Source organism: Arachis ipaensis, chromosome B05 (genome assembly GCF_000816755.2).
Source record: "Arachis ipaensis cultivar K30076 chromosome B05, Araip1.1, whole genome shotgun sequence".
NCBI lineage: Eukaryota > Viridiplantae > Streptophyta > Magnoliopsida > Fabales > Fabaceae > Arachis > Arachis ipaensis.
Window position 1 is genome coordinate 133357991 of NC_029789.2, and position 19462 is coordinate 133377452.

The 19462-nt window shown below is 38.1% G+C and overlaps 1 protein-coding gene across 2 annotated transcripts in view; it reads left to right on the top strand.

The window, feature by feature from the left end:
- LOC107642100 overlaps positions 5869-19462 on the top strand; it is a 61487-nt gene continuing 47893 nt past the window's right edge. Inside the window, exon 1 of one of the 2 annotated variants that reach the window (XM_021102848.1) lies at positions 5869-5994. The gene's annotated coding sequence lies outside the window, so the exon portion shown is untranslated. The remainder of the gene's footprint in view (positions 5995-19462) is intronic. The other variant, XM_021102849.1, reaches the window with a different exon arrangement.

Genomic DNA, 19462 nt, shown 5'->3' on the forward strand with positions numbered 1-19462 from the left:
TAAATTATAAATTAAATATTTACATTAGAGTTCTATCTTTTTAAAGATTTTTTATTAAATAATATTAATAATTAAATTTATAGACATTTTTTCATGATTCATGAATAAAATTTTTAAATTCTAATTAATTTCGACAAGTACAATCTAACATAATAAAATAAAATTTGTCTTTAAATGACCTAACAAAAAAACTATTATGAAAAATTATTTTTGTTAAAATATATCTAGAACTATTTTATATTTTAGTATCATATTTATTCTTAGAATTAGAATAATATAACCGACGTTGTTACCAATTGAAACTTACCAATATATTTTGTCTACTCTTGAGTTGAAGTAGTTATACTTATATTTGTACATAAAAAAAGTTTCATATTTTTTTTTGTTCGTTTTAACACCTATCACTTAACTGCTAAATATAAAACTAATACACAATATCTTGTCATAATGAATTTTACTTAAAAAAGATAAGATACAATTTATATTTACCCATTATGTATTTATTATTGTATATAATTACTCATGATCCCTATAAAAAGAGAGGTAAGTCGAAAAGACGACGAAAAAAACACACAACAGTCTTCATCGATGTTATTTGATCACTCAATCCCCCAAATTAAAAATAAGATTAAGCACATAAGAAAGAAAAATGCAACAAACCACAATAAAACTCAAATGCGTTTTATTATATCCTTATATCCATCCATATACAGCTACCAGTCAGATTTTTTTTTTCTTATTCGTCTTTAAATCCTATGAAATATTTTAGAGTGGAGATAAATTTCAATCGGTCAATAAAATATCAAATAAAATAGAAATTGTTTTTCTCAAATTATTTGGTATTTTATTGATGTGATTAAAATTTATATTTCAAGAGTTTAAATCAAATTATATTCGATATATAATAATAGAGATGAATTTTAATCAATAAATAAAATATTAAATAATAAGATAAAAATTATTTTCTCAAATTATCTGATACTTTATAGATTTGACTAAAATTGATATGTTAAGATTTTAAGTCAAATTATATGCAATATATAACAGCAGAAATGAACTTTAATCAGTTAATAAAGTATTAAATAAAATAAAAAATATTTTTCTTAAATTATTTGATATTTTATTAACATGATTAAAATTTATGTTTCAGAAGTTAAATCATATGCCATATGTAATAGCGAAAATAAATTTTGATTAGTCGATAAAATAAGTACAAAAAATAATAGGACATGAATATTTCTTTTATTATCAAATTATTTGATACTTTATTAATTTGTTTAAAATTCATATTTTATGAATTTGAATAAAATCATATTAGAATTCTTCCATCATAACTTAAATTTCATTCTGTTTTAGGAGTGTGAATTAGGTATTTGATATAATTTCTTCTTAAAAGTAAGTATCTAATATATATTCAAAGTTGTGAAGCGGTTTGATTTGTTTATATATATTATTTAGACTATTTGTAGAAGTTTTAAGTTGAGTAGTTGATGAAAATCCAAAATCTACAACAAGAATACTCAATGCTAAGTCAATAAGTGTCTTTTGTTACTATGATTCTATATGAGAATGTACTTACCTCATTTTGTTACCTTCCTTTCATAGTGATATAGACATTACTTTTTACTTTTCTAGTCATTTTCCTAACTTAATACTTTGATCTTATAACATCTTCATTAACTAATACTTTATTGCTTCAATACGCTATTTGTGAAGGTTTCAATACGATTTTTTGTTGTTGTAACATATTTGTCTCAAAAACTCTTTTCCTATAAACATTGAGCCTTAATTCAAAATTTTGATTCAATGCTTTTTATTAAAGTATCTTAGTTTAGTGTGTTGGGCCCAATTAAATTTTATTTCAGCCTTCAGTTTTAGGTGGCAATTTTTTTTTTGAGAAAACTTTTCATTTTCTCTTTGCGCAATTGTTGCACCTCGTTTTCTGAACAACTTTACTTAAAAGATCTCTTTCTTTCCTTCCTCTTTTCATCTTCTAACTCTACTCACCGCATCTTCATCAATCTAGTTTTTGCAACTCATATGTACTCTCTCTTTTCTATTTTTTGTTTTTCATTTTTCGCACTTGAAGATGTATTTGTTTGCATTGATTTCTCTCTATTTCTTTTATAATTTTCTGTGCCAGCTTCTATTATTTTGTTTTTTCATAGATGTATTTCTATTTGGCATGTGAGAATCCCTTGATTCTCCTTCAAACCACCTTTCTTTTAGTCATAAAAGCTTTCCTTCTCATTTTCTTTCAATTTTTTTTTTTTATTTTTTAGATCGGGTACCACCACATAACTTTTTTTTTCTAGTTTTTTCTGTTTCTACTATTTTTGGAGCAAATTTCATTCACTTTGATTTTCTAAAACATGATGGTTCTCATACAGGTTTTGTAACACCCTACCACACAGAACCTTATGCTTAAGTCATAAGACAGAGGTGGCGAGGTATTACGACCGCTAAAATATAAAATTTAGTACATATAGTAGTGTGAACAATGTTTATAACTAGGAGCCTTTGAAGAAAAAGGGGTAAAACAAATTCGTAACTCGAAAAGCGCAACACTCCGATCGATAACGTAACGAAACAGGTAAAGGATAAACTAACGCGAAACTATAAACAAAAGAGTGTCAAAGGTACAAATATCAAAACTCAAGACCCGGTTTGCGAAGATAACCGGTCCAAGCATAAAAGTATACATAGTTATATACATAAAGTAAAAAACCCAAAGGAAACCCCAAGGACAAACTATCAAAACCTATTCTCCAAGACAACCTCCAAGAGAAGTCAAAATAGTATGTAATTATTTAGTGGAGATAACAAGTATCTAAGTAAAAATATAAGACCAAAATAAAGTCCCGAGAACCAAGGATCTTCGCTAATCCAGAAGTCTCCAGCATGCCATCAGTGAGGAGCCTCACGACCTGCATCTGAAAATCACAAAATCCGCATGGGTGAGAACCGGAGGTTCTCAGTATGGTAACAGTGCCCACATATCTAACATATAATGTCTTGAGAAAGCCGAAGGCAATCTTAGAACTTCTAACAGATATATCAAAGCTTATAAATAGGCTAAACCATAAAAGGCAACTGACTAAAGATCTTCAGTCTAACTAATACTTTCCTTTCCAAATCCTTCAGACCTCCCAACCATCAGCAGTAATATAATATGGCAAACACAATTATATCAGACAAGGAGATACAAATAGGAAACAGATACGACATTTAGACAATTAGCAAGTAATATGCAGTCAATTAGGCAATTCCAAACAATTCACATAATATGCATATGATGTATGCATGTCCTAATGGCTGATGAGCCTCATCTGTCGGTTATAAAGCCAACCCGACAAGTCCTGGTAGCTAACCATTGGACTGTCCCTCTGTCGTGCATCCCCAACTCGAGTTATCCACAACATAAATCACAATTCATATCCAACACCCTCACTGGTGTATATTCACGGGGCGAGCTCATTCGGAACTTTCACAGTGTCCAGCCACACTTACGACATAGGGTCAGCAGAATATCGAGTCTCCACCTAGAGCACGTGGTGGCTAGCCACTGCTTTCTCCCAAGGAAACTCGTATCTTAGATAGTGGAAGTAACATTCACATTTCATTCAATACTCATATATGCAATCATACTCAGCCATGATTCAATAATGGCTCAGTCATAGTTCGGCAATAACTCGGCCATCTGGCTCATAATTCAATCCATAACCAGCCAATTTATTAACAATTACAGCCCTTCGGCTCATGGCATATAAAGCACTTCCACAATCACCCTCCGTATCTCATACAATCATCTTTGATCATCATTGATCATTAATTCTCCCTTTTCTTCATCTACAAGTTACCACATTTGCTAGCCCTTCTCATTGTTAGGCATATCATCAAATTTTAAGACATAAGGAATGAGATCGGAGGCTTAGAAGTCTGAAATTTGACTTTGAAAACTCAAAACATCAACTTTGGGGTGAAAATAGGGTCACGCGTGCGCATCACCCATGCGCACGCGTGGAAGGCAGCAAGATACAGTGACTCGTACGTGTCCCCACACGCACGCGTGGATGGGAGAAAAGTAAAGTGACACCTGCGCGTCAGCCACGCGTACGCGTGGGTGCGTTTTGTGCCACACGCACAAAACCAGCACAATTTCCACACAACTCTCGGGAATTTCGGCTGGGCAATTGTTTTAGCTCATTGATGCGTACGCGTCGGCCAGGCACACGTGTGGGTAGTGAACATTTGAAAACGATGCATGCGCATCGGCCACGCATACGCGTGGGAATGCGTTCTGCCAAAAATTTTACTAAGTTAAAAAGCTGCAGAATTCACAGTTTCAAACCCTAATCTTCCGACAGGCATAACTTCTCCATTTCAAATCATTTTTCACCCGTTCTTCGAACGACATAAACATCCCGGATCCAATTTCATTTCTAAATAAGTTTGGCACAAATCGGGGATCCGGAGTCCAAGTTATGCTCATCAAAGTATGCCCAAAAACCACATTTTCATAGAAAACCACAAGGTGCCATTTTCAAAACAAACCAATTCCAACCCTTTTTAAAATCAATCAAAACATACCAAAAATCAACCTCAAGCCTTCTCAACTCATACATTAATATTTTTATCAAATTCACAAACTACCATCCCACCATTTTAACCCATCTCAATCAAATAGCCCAAAATCAAACACATTATCATATCATATATTCTTCCTCATCCCAATTTCCAACAACACTATTTCCAATCAACCATCATTACATACAATCAATATCATTCCCACCATCAACATGATTTCACTCACAATTCAACCTCAACTAAATCATCAAGCATATATCAAAACATGCATATCTCTTATGCATCATACCATCAAAACATAAATATTTATAATCACTATATATATATGACCATACAATATATCTCAACCATTCAACAATATCAACAATTCAATTCCTATTTTAGGGCTTCTAGCCTAAGTTTTCACACCACATTACATGTTAGATACAGGAAACCGAGACCATACCTTAGCCGATCTCCCCGCTCAACCCGGAGCACTTTCAAATCACCTTTCCACAAGCTCTCAAAGCTTCAACACCTCCAAGAACAGATTTTTAGCAGACCAAAGCCCTTTTCCAAAATCAAGCTCCAACACACATATATACACTTCCTAACCATAATTATCACATCCAAACACAACAACTTAATACTCAAACATCATAAACCCACAAATTCTACTAGGGTTGAGAATCTTACTACACCCAAGGATCAAGGAGCCCAAAATCTCAACACTTTTTCTCCATAAAATTTGAATTTAAGGCTGAGAAAACTGGACTAAAATCGTGGCTTACCTCAAGAATAAAGTAGTGGATTTTGTAGAGCTCGTCGCGATGAACGCGTGGCCATAAACGGTGTGGCAATCGGAACTTCGGATCAAAAGTTATGGTGGTTTGAAGATCAAGCAAGGGTAGAACTTTGGAAGAGTGTTCTTCCCCTCCCTTACTCCATTTCAGCGTGTTTGAGGGTTTGGTGAGGAGAGAGAGTGCTGTTTCTAGGATTTTAGGTTTAGTTTGGTTGGGGCAAGGGCCCAATATGGGTCTGGTTGGTCCGGTTTGGCCCGTTCGGTCCAATCTTGGGCCGATTCCTTTAAAATTGGTATCAAAATTCTCGTTTTAATCTCCTCTATCATATTAAGCCATAAAAATCATATTTTTGGCTTTCTAGAATAAATTCTAATTTATGGGTTAATTAGTCATTAATTTACCGGGTTTTACAGGTTTGCCCAAAAAATGTTGAGGAGAAAAGTGGTTGCCACTAACGAACACAATGGAACCTCCGGCTAAGCTTTTCCGACTTCCAATTATTTCTCAAAACATGATTTATATACTTGGGTAGCTGAGGAAGTTAAAAATACTCTTTCTACCATCACTCGGGAACGTCTTGATGAATTGAAAGGGTCAGGTGTGATCTTCACTTTTGACGATGTCGGTAACCACTACTCACTTACTCTCCCTAACTAAGGAGAGCGTCTTTGCCATATCAATCATCATACCGAAAATGTTTCGAATTGGATGTGAATGTATGAAGTTGTGTGGATGTGCCCCTTCTCAGCTGCATCCTAATTTTTTTTTTGAAAGAGAAAGTTCAACATCGAAATGGAGCAAACAAGACAAGGAAAGCTAATAAAAAGTAACTCCTAAGTCATCTCCGGCATAGCCATCGACAACTTGAGTTACTGACCACACCAGTCTCTAGCATATAAAAATGTTTGAGTCACACAATCTCCAACTCCTGTTGTCTTATTCTGAAAAACGCCATCATTTCTTCGTAGCCAAATGTTCCATATAACTGAAAAAAACCCAACCATCCAACTCCTGCGCAATCCTTTTCTCAACGGCATCAATCTCCAACTCTCAAAGTGGTCTTTCAATGTACCAGGTGCAGCCCACTTCTGTCCAAACTCTGAGATCCATGCACACCATACCTTCCAAGAGAACTCGCAAGTAACAAATAAGTGTTGTAAGTTTTCTGCTTCTTTGTTGCACAAGACGCACAGATTATCATTCAGTTGTAGTATTCCCAGCCTACATAGCCGATCCTTTGTATTGACACGGCCTACCAAAACAAACCAAGTGAACAGCTCTACTCGAGGTGGAACTAGTCCTTTCCAAATTTCCTTTGCAAATTTATAGCTCAGAAACTCCTCGTCCAAAGTCTCCTCCTGCATAACCTGCACAAATGAGTTAGTAGAATAAACTCCTTCCTTATCGAATTTCCACACCACTCTATCTTGCACATCTGCTATCAATCTAACAGATTGCAAGACTTGAAGCAGTTGGTCTAAGGTCTCTGTTTCCCATACACGCAGTTCCCTTCTCCATTGAAAGTGCCAAACCCACTCTATCCCATCCCAGAACCCACAGTCCCCAATCACTGATACTTTTTGGTTTGAAATCAAGAAGAGTCTCGGAAATGAGTTTTTCAACTTTCCCACCTGAAGCCACGTATCCTCCCAAAATCTGGTGGACCTTCCATCCCCTACTTCTATAGCAAGTCCATCAATCAACTTCTGCCTCACATGTTGCTCCTTAATTGGCACTTGACATATGTCCCTCCACGGTCCACCTCTTAAGGGTAGATTCTGAGTTGATAGCAATAGGTCCGGGTTCAAATTATAACAGGAGCACACAATCTTCTTCCATAGGGGACATTCCTCCTTTGAGAATCGCCACCACCATTTGAACAGTAGTGCAGCATTGCGTACCACTGCATCACCCACCCCCAGCCCTCCTAACTTTTTCGGTGCCTGAACCAACTCCCACTTCACAAGAGCCATGCCCGGTCGCCCATCATCCTTCACCCAAAAGAACCTCCTCTGCAACGTGATAATTTTCCTTGCAACCGCATTTGGCATCTTATACAAACTCAAGTAATAAACTGGTAAGCTGTTAATTACCGACTTTATGAGTACCAGTTTCCCAGCCTTACTAAGGACTTTTGCTTTCCACAAGCTGAGCTTCGCTTCTACCTTGTCTATGATCGGCTTCCAAGTCTTTACCAGCCTCGGGTTCGCGCCTAGGCTAATTCCTAAATACCTCACCGGTAAGGCCGCCTCCTGACAACCCAGCAGGTGACACATTCGGGTAACCCACTCCTGTCTGCAATTCACTGGTATCAAGTTAGACTTCTCAAAGTTAATGCTTAGACCAGACATCATTTCAAAACACCTCAGCAGCCTCTTATAGTTTCTAACGGTCTCCTCATCCGGGGGACAGAATAATATAGTGTCATCAGCAAATTGTAGATGTGATAACTCTATATTATCCCGACCAACAAGGAGTGGAGAGATTCGACCGTTCCTTACCGCCTCCCCGATCATCCTGTTAAGCACGTCTACCACCAAGACAAACAAGAATGGTGATAACGGATCACCTTGATGAAGCCCCCTTTCCATTTTGAAGGGTTTCGATGGAGACCCATTAACCAGAATAGAAATAGAAGCCGTATTGACACACTCCCGAATCCATGACCTCCATTTCCTACCGAATCCCATCTTCTCTAACACTGTATCAATAAAGCACCATTTAACTCTATCATAGGCTTTTTGAAAGTCCAGTTTAATAATTGCTGACGCCTTCTTTTTCAGTTTCAACCATTGCACTGTTTTGCATGCGATTAAAGCTCCATTATGTATCTTCCTCCCTTCACAAAGGCACTCTGTGACTCCCCAACTAGGCCTGGCATGACACTCCTCATTCTTGTTGTCAACAATTTAGAAATGACCTTGTATACACACCCCACCATACTGATAGGTCTGAGGTCTTTTATTTTCTTAGCACCAACAAATTTCGGAGCTAACGCTACCCAAGTAATATTGGAGTCCTCTGGTAGTGTTGCTGTCTCGAAAAAGCACATAACAGCTGTAGTGAAGTCGGGCCCAATTTCATTCCAGTACTTTTTTATAAAGTTCATATTATACCCGTCACTCCCTGGAGCCTTAGAAGATTCACAATCCCAAACTGCCTTCTTCACTTCTTCCAAAGACGGTAATACCTCTAAGGCTTCAGCTTCCTCTCTGTCCAGTCGATTAACTAGTCCATCCCTAAAGCTCACCCTTGGAGAATGTTCCTGGTGGTACAGATGTTTATAAAAGTCCCGAATCGCTGCCTTAATTCTTGGTTGATTCCTCACTAACCTCCCTTGGATAACTAATGACTCAATCCTGTTATTTCTTCTTCTCGCCGAAGCTATATTATGGAAATACCTTGTGTTTCTATCCATCTCAGTAGCATGTCGAGATCTAGACATTTGCTTCCAGTGCAGATCCTGCCTCTCATACTACTTTTCACAGCACCTCACTAGCGCCTTTCTCCTTGCCTCCATTGTACTATCATATCGCCCACTACTGACCATATCATCGACCTTCTGTATTTCTTCCTCTAACCTCTTAATCTTCTCAGGTAAATTCCCAAAATGTTGCTTATGCCATCTGTGCAGAGGTGTTGATAGTGCTTTCATCTTTTGTAAGAAGTGCATAGCCCCCAAATTCCTCCATTCTTCACTTACCATTCTCAAGAATCCTTCATGTGTGAACTAAGAGTCTAAGCTGCGAAATGGTCTCGGGCCCTCAAGTCCTCTTCTGTCTTCCACTATCAAAGGGCAGTGATCCGATAAACCTCTTAGCCCTCCCCTTAGATGCAATCCTGGATACTCATGAAGCCACCCCAGTGACACTAAGCACCTATCAATACGACTACATGACTGCCCTCTAAACCAAGTATACTTTCGATCATTCAGTGCCAAATCGATCAGTTCCATATCATTCATCCACACTTTAAAGTCTTCCGCAGATGCTGACAAACTAGTCGCGCCTTTTCTTTCTTCGAGATGCAGAATTTTGTTAAAATCCTCTAAACAGCAGAACGGCACCTGACACAGCCCTGCAATATAGCTCAATTCTTCCCAAACAGATGCCTTCTCAGCTCTCTCATGTGGGCCATACACCAGACATATAGCACAATGAAAGTTATCTTTTACCACAACCCCTTCTACACAGAGCCATCTATCACCTTTATAGCAATTATTCAATTTAAAAACCGTCTCGTCCCAAATTAATAATAACCCTCCAGAGGCTCCGATGGAACCCACAGACTCCCAACAAGCACTGTTATTTTCCCAGATACGAGCTACATCAAATTTAGTCACATCCTGTTTCTTTGTTTCTATCAACCCCAGCATACCCAATCTAATCTTACTGATAAAACTCTTAAGCATAGCCACTTTTCCATTACCTCCCAACCCCCTAATGTTCCAGGAACTTAAAATCATATCACAAATTTATTACACACCTGCGTTCGGTTTTTTGGCCTGCTTCGTCGAGCTTTTTCTTTTTGCTTCGCTTGTTTTCGCTTCAGAGCAATCGCTTCATTCTGCTCCTGTAAAATGGCCATAATATCGTCCTCGTCACTGCATTGAGCACCTGACTCCACAGCTAGCTTCCATGCCTCTTTATTCTCAGCCATCTCCTCTTCCCAACTTGGTCTTTGGTTTTCATTTTGCACATCAGTGCCACCGTCCATGGCAGATCCCCTCTCTGTTCCTGATTGGTTACATATTACATGTTGTTCCTCTTGTTCTCTGCCATTCACCCGTTCCTCGCTCTCCATCGCAATTTCTCCCTCCTCCGGTCCCAACCCTGTAACGCCTCCAGAGTGCTGATTCTCCTCTGCTGCCGTGCAACCCATCAGACTCCCGTTGAGCTTGCCATAACCCTCATCCTCGAGTAACCGAACCCTGTCTTGTGATTCGTGAGTATGCTGTTCCTGGATCAGGTTGGTACAGTTCTCCCTGTCTTGTTGCCACCGTTCTCCTTCACCCGCATCATTCAGAGTTTCCCCATTCCTCCCTATTCCTCCTACAAGCCTCGGTAACTCCGCCTCCTGCGCGACATTCCCCGGCACGCTTCGCACGCCACAGATCGCATCCACATCCTGTCCTGATCCCATCCCTTCAGCCCCTAATTGGGGTCATCATTCGAGGGTTTGAACTACTATGTTCATTCCTCAACTTTCCCATCTCCACCAGAGTATTTTTTTACTTTTTTAACTTAACTGTTCCTTTTGGTGCTCATGGTCGAGGCTTCCTATCTTTCCAAGCTAACCACAATCATAGAATTTTCAATCTTTTTGAAGAATCTTATCATAGTTTTAAAGAAAAATACTTTAAAGTTGAAAGAGTCTATAGGTCCCAACCTTTTTTCATGGCTTTGGAGGATGAAAAGAGGTTTAACCTTTATTGGAACTTCTTCGTTGCTTCTCTAAAGATTGAACTGAAAGGTGTGAACCCAATAGAGCGTGACATCGTACACACTCGTCTTGGTTTATGGAACGATAACCCTTTGGGTTTGAGGATGATCCTTGCTGATGTGCAAGCTTCTAAAAATGTTATTGGTAATGACATTTCTTCTTATTGATGTCTGTTTTTTGAATTTTACATAGTATAATGTTCTTCTCACTTTAATTGTTTTCCTCTTTTGACAGTTAAAATTGTTGGCAGAATTGAGGCCATTGCTGCTATGAGGAAAAGGTTGGGTACTAACACTGTCCCGATAAACACTGAAGGCAGGGATAAGATTTCTTCTTCAGCTACCCATAGCAATCTTCCACCTCCAGAACCCCAGAAATCAACCCCTGATATTGAAATCTTAGATTCCCATTCTCCTTTGAGCTCTCTAGTGAGAAAGAAACAAAAGAGAAAGGGCAAAGGGATTTTGAAATCAACAATCACATAAGCGGAAGATCCAAGTTCCTATGGTTGTGCCTTGAAAAAAGATTTTTGCTACTGCGACTTCGTCGATTCTTTCTTATTGACCGAGGAGACCAAGTCAGAGTTAGTTGAGATGCCTGTGGAAGACACCTTACCTTGAATTTAGAAGATGCTCTTTTGCTCAGCTGCCTTCATTCAGGATGTAGAGAAGGAGATCCCAAGCTTCCATTCTAAAATTGCATCAACAGAAAAAGAGCTTCAAACTTCTGCTACTCAAATTCAAATTCTAAATGCTACCTTAGCCTCGTTACAAGAAGAAACTCCAAGAAAGTGTTAAATCTTTGGAAGAGGATAAGAAGACTTCAGTATCTCGAGTTAAGGATTTGATGAAAAAGGTTGTTGAGATGGAGAAGAATAGCTCTAAACTTACCAAGACTACTGAGAATGCTGAACAGACTGCTATTGATGGTATTTTCAATGCTGAGAAGAACATTTTCAACCAGATCAAGCTTTTGGCTCTTGAGTTGGATATCTCCTCAGTTAGCGCTTTCAAGAAGGTCATGGATTGGCAAGTTGTAGATATTATGTACTAAGTTATTTAATGTTTTGCAACGTATTTCCCTCCTTTTGGGGTATTTTCCACTTTAACTGTGTTGGTTAAGCTTATGTAATTTCCTTTTAATTCTGGACTTTTGGTCTTATATGACCGCTTTTATTAACTTATTTGCGCTTTATTTATTTGTTATCATTTTTCCGATATTAGCGCGACCATTTACTCATAGTATTAACATATATACGTTTAACATCATAAGATAAACAAAGATATCTGGTGCGCGTGTACGCAAAACCCACAGTATTTCGTACAACAGTAGTACCAGCAAGTGCACTGGGTCATCCAAGTAATACCTGAGGGAGTCAGGGTCGATCCCACGAGGATTGTGGCTTGAAGCAAGCAATGGTTGTCTTGCAGGTCTTAGTCAGGCAGAATCAGAAGGTCTTTGGATTAGAGGAAACTATTCATAATTTGTATTTGTAAAACAAGTGTTTTCAGGGATAGGAATAGAGTTGAGAGCGGAGTTGCTTTGTCTTTCTGGATTAACTCTGGTACTACTGTCTTCCTTGCTTGTGAATGATCTTCTTCTATGGCAGGCTGTAAGTGATCAAAGTCATTGCCCGTGGTCATTGATCTCCTCTGCTACAGGTTGAACACGGCCGTGGCCATTGGCCGTGGTTACTCAATCTGATGAAGGGTGAAGCGCATAGCAGTCCATTCTCTTGGCGATCCTACTCAAAACACCACAGACAAGGTCGAATTTTTCGGATTAGAGAACGCTGCTTCTTTGGATTCTAGCCTATACCACGGAGACCCTAATCTCCCCGGAAATTGGCTGAACTAGTGTCTCGAGATGTCCCCAACGAAGTCGTGGATTAACCGTTTGAGAGATGTATAAACATAGCTGTTGGCTCGTGCTTTTCTTCCAGGTACTCACACGAACCCAAGTAGATGCGCGTGTTTGTCAGGCACGTTCGTCTTAATGTGATGAATAGAGCCAATTTATCAGATCGTCCTGTTCACCATGATGAAGATCGGAATATACATCTTAGAGATAGATCAGACACGGATCGAAGAAGAAACAATAGTACTTTTATTAATTCATAGGACTCAGCAGTGCTCCTCCCCTCAACTTAGGAGGTTTAGAAACTCATACTGAAGGTAAAAACAATGGAAAAACGTGAATATGGCAGACCTCCCTCTGTGGGAGGTGTAAAAGGTTCTAAAGTCTCCCTGAATTACATAAATAAGATCCCTTAAATACTAAACAGATGACTAGTAAAGGTAAAACAGTCTATTTAGTGCTAAAATCTACTTCTGAGGCCCACTTGATGAGTGTTTGGGCTGAGCTTTAATGAGATCCACGTGCTATGAGGCTCCTTGTGCATGGAATGCCAGCTAGGGGGTCCTCTCTGGACCTTTGGACGCTAGGCTCTGCTTTTTGGGCGCTGGATGCCTGGAAGGGGGCAGGAAGCTGGCGTTGGTTGCCAGTTTTGAGCCTTTTAATCCGAAGCAAAGTATCAACTATTATATATTGCTGGAAAGCTCTAGAAGTCAGCTTTCCATAGCCGTTAAGAGCGCTCCATTTGGACTTCTGTAGCTCCAAAAAAGCTCTTCAGAGTGCAGGCATGTCAGATTTGGACAGCATTTGCAGTGCTTTCTCTGTCTCTGAATCAGACTTCTGCTCCAACTCCTCAATTTCAGCCGGAAAACACCTGAAATTGTCTAAAAACACAAAAACTCATAGTAGAATCCAAAAATATGAATTTAACACTAAAACACACTAAAAACTATATGAAAGTGATGTCAAAACGCGTATAAAATATCTGCTCATCAATATCAATATGGATTGAAACTAAGACTTTATTAATAAAAAATAAAACTAATACAAGTTTTATTGAAACTGAAGTTTTCTATCTTGCATGTTTCTTTTTCTAGGACTTCGTTAATCCTAAAGGGTCCTTTCCAATTTGGTGATAGCTTTCCTTGACTTGACGAGGTGCCAACATCAGCTTATCTCAAAACTAAATCACCCTCTTGAAGACTTCTAAGTTTTACTTTAGTGTTATACCTTTTAGCCACTCTAATCAATCGCCACCCTCATAAAAGTGTGGCCAATGATCTCACTTCATCTATGAGATATGAGATCAAGTGCAACACGATCATCTATGCTTCCGAGAAGCATCATAGGAATTGGTTCCCAAACTTCCACAGGAATCACAGCCTCTTCATCATAAGTTATCCCAAAAAGTATTTATCTAGTGGAAGATTCTGGTGTCGTACAATATGACCAAAGTATAGATCATAATTCATCAGTCGATAGCCCCTTGGTCTCATCCAACCTTTTCTTTAACGCATTTAGGATGACATTGTTAGCTTCTTTATCCTGGCCATTAGCTTATGGATGCTCAATTGATGCAAATTGAGTACCATTATCTATTACAATGACCTCGGATAATTCAAAATGAATCAAGATTTGTCTCCACAAAAACTTTTGACATTTAATCAACATTATGCTTAACAGTGGCATGGCTTAAATTCGCTTCGTAAAGTAGTCTATTACTACAATAAAAAATTTCACTTGCCCAAAATCTTGGAAAAATGGGCCTAAGAGATCCATTCCCCACTTAGAAAATGGTCTCATTAGTATAACAGATACAAGCTCATGAGGTGGGACTTGGTGAAGGTTGGCATGAATCTGAAATTTCTCACACGTTTTTAGATGATCCATTACATCTTTAATGATTGTGGACCATTAGTATCCTACCCTTATGACTTTTTGAACTAGGACTTCTCCACCCAAATGATATCCATAACATCTTTCATGAATTTTCTGTAACACATACATCACTTGCTGAGGGGCTAAACATTTAAGTAGAGGATGTGACAGCCCTCTTTTATATAATTGACCATTTATGATGGTATATTGAGATGATTTTAATCTTAGCTTTTCGGCTTCTGTTGGGTCTTTAAGAAAATTCGTGTTCTAAATACGTCAAGATCATATCCATCCAAGTGCTAGTAACACTAGAGTGGGATATCATTGCCTTGTTAGTACTAACATAAGGTTCCTGCAACACTTATTGAATCAAAGTTGGATTCCCACTCCCAGGTTTGCTACTTGCTAACTTGGATAAGACATCAGTCCAAGTATTTTGTTCTCTAGGAACATGCTTAATCAAAAGGATTCAAAATTAGTTACATCCTCCTGAACTTTTTTCAAATACAATTGCAACAATGGATATCTGACTTGGTAGCCACCATTAATTTGCAAAGTCACAATCTAAAAATCACTATAAACAGTGATCTTCTTTTCTCCGACCTCATTAGCTAATGCTAATCCTACAAGCAAAGCTTCATATTCAACTTGATTGTTCGATATTGAAAAGTCAAACTTGACGAAGGCCTCAATCACTATGTCTTTTTCTTTAGTATGGATTAGACTAACTCCACCAGTTTTGAAGTTTGAGGCTCCATCTACATAAACTTTCCAATTAGCATCGGCCACTAAGTGTCTCATCTCGGCTAAGAAATCCACCATCGTTTGAGCCTTAATGGCCTAACGAGGTTCATAATGAATATCAAATTGTGATAGTTTAATGAAAAACTTTTTTAATCGGCTGGTCAATTCTCACTATGATTAAATAGCTTGGAAAATAATGTCTTAACCAATATGCCAAGGTGAGCAATGCAAAGGCCAATTTTTCTAGCTTACTATATTTTACCTGTGGTCCTTGGAGGACTGTATTGATAAAATATATAGGTCGCTTTTGCTTACTTTCATCTTCTAAAGCTAATGTTTCTTGTTTCCTTCAATCTAAAAAATGGTTTTGCCTTTTCAGCTGAAGCTCCCAGTAACCTTGACAAGGCTGCTAGTTAACATGCCAGCCTTTGAACCCTTTTGAGATTTTGAAGACTCGACATGTTAAGAATAGCTTGAAACTTTTATGGGTTAGCCTTTATTCCCCTTTGCATTACCATGAAACTAAGAAATTTACCTCCCCATACTCCAAATGCATATTTTGTCGGGTTAAGTCGCCTTTGATAAAGTCGTAGACAGTCAAAGACTTCTGCTAATTCAATAATCAAATCAGAATCATCTTTGGCCTTTATCAGCATATTATCAATATCGTTTAAAAACTTTGGTCATTAACCTCTGATAAGTGACCCTTGTATTTATTATACCAAACGACATTACAATACAACAATATATACCCTCAGGGGTTATGAAGGCAGTTTTTTCCTCATCTAAACAATGCATGGATATTTTATTATAACCCCTATATGCATCTATGAAGTTAAGTACTCGATATCCCAAGGCTGAGTCAATCACGTTATCAATGTTTGGTTGTGGAAAACAATCTTTTGGACAATCTTTGTTCAGATTAGTATAATCCACGCAAATTTCCCATATTTCATTAGATTTTCTCAACATTACCACATTTGATAGCCATGGTCAATAAGTTAGTTCCCGTATGAACCTAGCATACAGTAACCCCTGAACTTGTTTCTTGACCTCGGCAGCTCAATCTGGAGGCATCTTTTGACGTCTTTGAGTGGCTGATTGTTTCTTAATCTCGGCAGCTCAATCTGAAGACATCTTTCGACGTCTTTGAGTGGCCGATTTAGCTGTGGGGTCAATAGCAAGTTAATCTATACCCAGCATATCAAATGGTATCTATGCAAATAAGTTAACATTACCTCTAAGGAATTCTTGCAATTTCGACTTTAATGGAAAAGAAATATCATAATTTATCATCGTGTACTTCTCAGCATCACCTCCACTATGAAACTTCTTTAAATTGCCATTTGGTTTTGGCTTTGGATTCTCCTAAACTGACGAATCCATATCCTAAACTTGTTCTGTTAAAAATCACAGCAGCCACCCTATCTCCTTGGATAGTGGTTACTGTCCTTGTGCTATTAAAAACTTGATCACAAAAAACTTTGTTTGAATGAACTCACGCAAATCATTTATAGTTTTTCTTCCAAGGATCACATTATATGATGTTGAGTTTTCAAGATCTGCCTAAACAACTCGAACATCGGCACCTTCCCCAACTATCAGGAGGAGATCAACAGCTCCATTTGGTTTAATAAATGATCATATTAAGAAATTCTCTGCCTGAAATACTTCCGAGTTGACCATCTTGATATTCTTTTTTCCTGCATTCCTGGACCTCCAGAGGTCGTTATTTCTAATTACAATGTTTACCACGACTTGGGCCGCATCATCTGAGGTTCTGGAGGTCGAGTATTCCCGAGGTTCTGAGTTTCTTGGTCACCATATTCATTATGGTGTCTCAATGGTCTTACATGTTGCACAAATTCTAAGAGCTTCCCATCCCGAGATGCTTGTTCTAGAGCATCTTTTACATCAATATAATTCTTAGTGCGATGACAATAGGACTTGTGATAGTCGCAAAATTGTGACTTGTCGTGCTTTGGGGAGGATCCCTCTTTTTGACACTTGCTAGTACACTTCTATCAAAGAAGCCACAAAAGTGGTATAATTATAAATTTCCCCACTCGTGGTGTGGTAGGCTTGGGGGTTGAAGCTTGTTCCGAGCTACCGATCTTGTTCGGCGATGGTGCTGGGTCCGTCCCTTTTGTGGATACCACTTTAGTCACATCTTCATTCCACATATATTCCAAAGCAATTTGAAGGATTTTCTCCATATACTTCACGTCTTTAGACGTCAAGTGTCGCTTGAAATTCCTTTCTAACAAACCAACAACAAGGCACAAACACACAATCCCAGGAGTTCACGTGTTTACCTCTAACAGCACGTTATTAAAGTGATCCAAGTAGTCTCTTATGCTTTCCCCAACTCTTTGTTCCACCTCAAGCAAGGAGATCGGACGCTTTGCCAAGTTCTCCTAGTAGTGAAATGAGCAAGAATTTTTTATTTAATGTTAGAGAAATAGGATATGGACTCTGAAGGCAACGAGTTAAACCATAACATGGCCAGACCAGATAGGGTCACCAGGAACGCCTTACATCGCATGGCATCCCTCACTCCTTCCAAATTTATCCTTGCATCAAAGACATTTATATGTTCTTGAGGAGCTGTTATCCCTTTACACTTTAGATCAGTTGGCTTATCAAAGTTTTTCGGTAGCCGCATAAGAAGAACATGAGAAGAGAATGGCGTTTGCCTCATGATGATGTGTTTATGGCTTTTCCTATGCCATTTCAGAATTTTACTTCTAACTGGAGTTCGTTTCCTCTTAGATTGAGCAAAACCTAAATTAGTTCGGGACCGTCATGCGGTCGCCCGACTTTTATCCTCCCACCGATGAGAAGCCCTAGACGATCACGCTCTTGACAGTGTCTACGTCCATGGTTCAATGTTCTCCGTTCCCTACTATCATGCCGATCTGATGTAGTGTAGCTTCTGGACCTGGACTAGTGAGACCGTCCAGTGAGTTCTGTTCTAGTTCTCAAACATGGTGGCACATTTCCTGCATTGCATGAACATAGTCTTCTCTTAATCCAACGAAATGTCATCCCTCCATGTTCTTCCTATCACCCCGTCGAAACCAGGTGGCAACGATCTCAATGTCCTTCTTCATTTGGGTCTGGAGTGACATCAGTTTCATGTCTGTCTTCCCTGGTTTATTTCTCCTTATTGGAGATTATTGGTTGAATTTTTGAATTCAATTTGACATCACGATCAACCATGCATGGTTCCCAACTCGTTTAGGATTCTCACAGATGGTGCCAAATTTTTGGACTATTTGCAAAGGTCCCGAGCTGAGTAATTAATGAGAATCCATAGTTCTATCTTCGTCAAGAACTAAGTTAGGAGGGCAACCTGCAAAAAGACTCCAATGCTTAGACCAATAAGTGCTTTTGTTACTATCTGAGAATGTATTTACCTCGTTTTGTTGCCATTTTCCTTTATGGCGATAAAGATTTTACTTTCCACTTTTCTAGCCATTTTCCCGACTTAATGTTTTGATCTTGTAACATCTTCGTTAACTAATACTTTTATTACTTCAGATACGCTATTTGTAAAGGATTGATTAGAATTTCAATGAAAATATACAAGATCGAGTTGCGTTCTTTTACTATCTTGCTTCGCATAGCGAGCTGACACACCCTTTCTATCATTGAGTGGGATTTGGGATTTACATTACATGGTCTCACATTATTAATTACAAAAAGTCACTTGTGGACTTAGAAAAATTCTTTCTCCAAAAAATTATCCCCCCGACGAACCTTATTATTTTTGTATGATTCGCTGCACCCAGCAAACTTCTACATCTTTATAGAATTTACTGTATCCTCTGACTGACGAACTTCACTACGCATCTTTGTAAATATCAAATTGAATCAGAAAAAAATTGAAAAAGTTAACAATGACAACTATTGTCATACGAGTACACAGTAATACACAAGAATAAACCCTATTACCAAGGATATAGTAAGAAGGCTATTTTCCAACATCTTAATTTTTTTTTATCTTATACTCGTTTTCAAACATTGATGAATTCATCCAATTTTTTTACAGCACATAATTAAATCTAAAAAATTGTAAGAATGATTTTTTGGTTCGGTTAGGTTTTTTTTTATTAAAAAAAAATTTTAATTTTTGTTAAAATATCATTTTCATCATAATATTATCCTATTTC